Here is a 3,763-nt window from a genome sequence, read left to right as displayed (position 1 = left end):
CTTATTTATTAAATTTATTTATGAAATTTGTTTATAACAATTAAAAAATTATACTTTAGTGGTTGATATCAACGAAACATTAATTTCACTGTATTTCGCAGAGGCAAACTGGATGATAAGAACTTCTAGGCTTCAATGTTCAGCAATAATCCATTTTTTCATAAATTTGTTTATAACAATTGAACAGATTACACAAAACTTCATGTAAGTTATGAGGATTTGTTAATCGATTTTAAATCTATCAGTTTTTCACCTTTTTGAGGTTATATCAATGAATGATACAGAACATGCATCTCAAATTTGAAAAATTTTGGTTGTTTGGCATTTTGCAACTTGAATAACAAATAAACAGAGCCTTTTTAGCAAAATCGCCTTCGACAGGCCTCTTCAGAATTTGATTAGCTTTAATTTAGAAAAAGAGATGGAATCGGGTGAAAATTGTAGGCTCTGGATCATTTTGAACCCCAATTTTCTAATTCGCCGCACTGTGCGGCAGCCTTAGCAGAAATGGGAAAGCGGCAAAGTATGAGTAAATTCGAGCTATAAATCGGGACACGAGATTTGAGACAACACAGAAAAAACAAAAAACAAAATTTGTTGCTGGTAAGACTTGCAACGGTTAAAAATTAAACATATTTCGACGAAAGTTTCACCGAGGTTAAGGGAGTAATTCTGATCTTGTGTACTGCGTCACGCTGAAATCACCAAATTTCGGTAAAACATGTAGAATCAACAATAAAAAACACATCAAAAATTTTTGTCTATCATATATGCCCTCCGAAATATGTTACACTATTGTAGACGAATTAGAACTTATTTAATACCATTTAGCAAAAAGCGCAAAAAGCCACTGACAAATGGGAATGCCAATTTTTCTCCAATTTAATTAAGTTAAGCGACGATAGATAGCGCTGAGCTTGTAATTCTCGCTACATTTTGAACAAAAATAGACCGATTATAAGGCGAAATATTAACTAGGCAAGGTTAAATATCGGAACTATCTTCGATCCATGCAAAGTTTATCTGGCAAGGTTCATTTTTGTTGGGGTCAATCTTTTACTTGGCATCGATGTAAACTTTATCTTTCGTTTTTTTCTGTGTAGTTTGTAGAAATGTCGTTCGATTTTACATATGGAAGTTCCGTACAACCCTTTCCGTAGAATTTTTTCCCGTGGGTTATGGTAAGGTCAATAGTATATTGCGCGACAAAGCAGAGCAAAGGGACAATATTAATGATTCTGTGTTTTCAGTGCAAGTCGTAGGAACCGACCTTAAGAACCGCTTTTCAAACATTGTGTAAAATAGAATAAGAATGATAGATAGATTATAGTAATGTATTTACCAATAGATTTGAAGAGGATTGCCCAAGTCAGATAGAAAATATAGAACATCCTCATTTTCGTAAAGTAGAGAAGAAACCGATTAATTCTTCTGTGGATAATTTAGTAAACAAGTGTATCTCAGGAATATTCCTATGAATCGTCAGGAGACAAATATGTACATAATTAGCCCATATCTAAAATATACATGTGAGATAACGACTTTATCAGTATCAAGATATCCCACAGTAGATAATTACAAAATTTTACGTTTTTTACTGTGATCATTAAAATGATAAAATTCGTATCTCAAATCGAAGATAATGGTTTTACCTGAATATCGATTATCGTCGATTTCATCAAAGTTTGAAGCTTTTGCCCTTACTGATTTATAATTAATCTTATTTACTTCGGTTTTTGTCTGTCTTCGTCAGCTGTCAACAAAAAAACTGTCGAGGATATTAGCCGATTGGATTTTCCTAGCGTGCACTTTTTGACGTCTAAAGAGGAAGGATGAATTGGTTACCCAGCCATTTCTGAACATTCCGATGGTTCTAGTTTATCAATAGAAAATGCTTTTTAAAACGTGAAATATTCTATTTTGCGGCCAAACAATGTTAATAACAGATAAGATTAAATATAACGCATACAAGTGATCCCTTCAAACAGGTCTGAAAATTTTTGTTCGACCATTTTTTTTATTACACACAGTTTTTGTTTTAGTCGCAAAACAGATTTTTTTAAATAAAAAATAAAATTCTGGGCTAAGCTATGAAATATAAGATAAAATATTCGAAAAATTGCTAATCACAAGAAGATCTACAAATTTAATTGAACAATTCCAATCAATCTGCGTATATTCTTTAAACATTTATTAAGGAATCATTAGAATTTAATTTACAGTTATTGTCGCATAGTGCCTTTGGATGTAGATCGTTCTCGCATGAGCTAGACTACTAGATAGCATGTGCCCTAAATGCTCGGGGTGTCCATGATACGCTCCTCGAATATCATTGGGAATATCTTGACTTAAAATGTGTTGGCGATATTTTAAAGTGGAAACGGCACCGTCTTGACATGTTAAAATAAATCCCTCCGTGTCCGACTTCAATCCGCGTAATTTTAGGAAATCAAACGTTAGCTCACACAACATCGACTGATCCTCCATTTGCCAGTGGAAAATAACGTGCATCTTCTTGTTGAGCAGCTGTTGAAGAAAGTTTTGCTCTTTTGCTTTCTTAAATCGGACTTTCAGAAGTGAGGACTCGATATAGATAAGATTTGATGAATTTTTCTCACCCCTAATGTTGAAGTCAAGGCCAAGTATTTTAGCCAAGTATTCTGTGCCCAGAATACTCTTGTTGTGAAGACATTCAAAATTTATTATTCCGAGATAACCTTGACCACGTGAGATGACTTAAGATGACTTAAGGTGCATGCTTTGGTTTATGTGCATGACCCTTAGTGTCCCAATATCAAGGGATCTAAGCTCGTCCGTCGTACATGGAATCACTCCAAATAAATAGAGTAATACCGAAACGACAAGCATGTTTGATTTCGGATAATTTGTTTCTCACCGACAGTGCGAAAGACCAAATCTGCTGTATGAAACGTTTGTACCTACTTTGGAGAGTATTCTTTATAGATTCCACATTCTGAATGCGGCTCTGTGGGACGCCCAGGAATATATAGGTCTCTCACGCGCAAATGTGCGGTATGGAGCTTTCTTGACAATCTCACTGTCTTCGGGGATGCCTTTAAGTATTACTTGCTCCAGATAAACCTTGACGCATTTTTCTAACCAGAAATTTATTAAACTGGCAATAATGCGAGGCAAATTAGGAGTTGGCGCATGGTATAACGCTGAAACACACCTCTCTCAAAGATGACGCTGTTAGTTGTTACACGATGTTTTCACGGTGGGATAGTAAATCTGGTTTTCCAAAGTCCGGATGAATCTTTGAGCTTTCCAAAAGACAGACGATAGGTTTATGGAAGATTGAATCAAAATGTTTCTTTGGGTGACAAATTATTAGCTTTTTTTTGGTTTTAAAGAGCATCGAAAGGAATACAACGAGCTCAAAAATTAAAATCAAGTTGAACGATTCTGACGAGGAACTTTAAGTATAATTTTTATCACTGATGATAGAATCTCCTAGCAATGGTTTCATTGGTATACATTTCTTTAAAATAATAATTATCCACGGTGTAAGTAGGGGTTTCAAACTGATAGTTGGAGCCGCGTTATGCAGTGGTAAATTTGAAAGTATACAGTCTCAACATTGTTTGAAAATGAAGAAAAATATAACAATTGTAATATTTCTCTTGTTGTACGAGGGTGGATTGATAAGTTTCCGGTCTGACCAAGAAAAACAACGTTTTTAAGAATTTTTTTTTTATTTCTCAACATAATCTCCTCCAAGGCTGATACATTTCTCATAGCG

This window comes from Belonocnema kinseyi, chromosome 1 (assembly GCF_010883055.1).
Source record: "Belonocnema kinseyi isolate 2016_QV_RU_SX_M_011 chromosome 1, B_treatae_v1, whole genome shotgun sequence".
Classification (NCBI taxonomy): domain Eukaryota; kingdom Metazoa; phylum Arthropoda; class Insecta; order Hymenoptera; family Cynipidae; genus Belonocnema; species Belonocnema kinseyi.
This window is presented reverse-complemented; position numbering follows the sequence as displayed.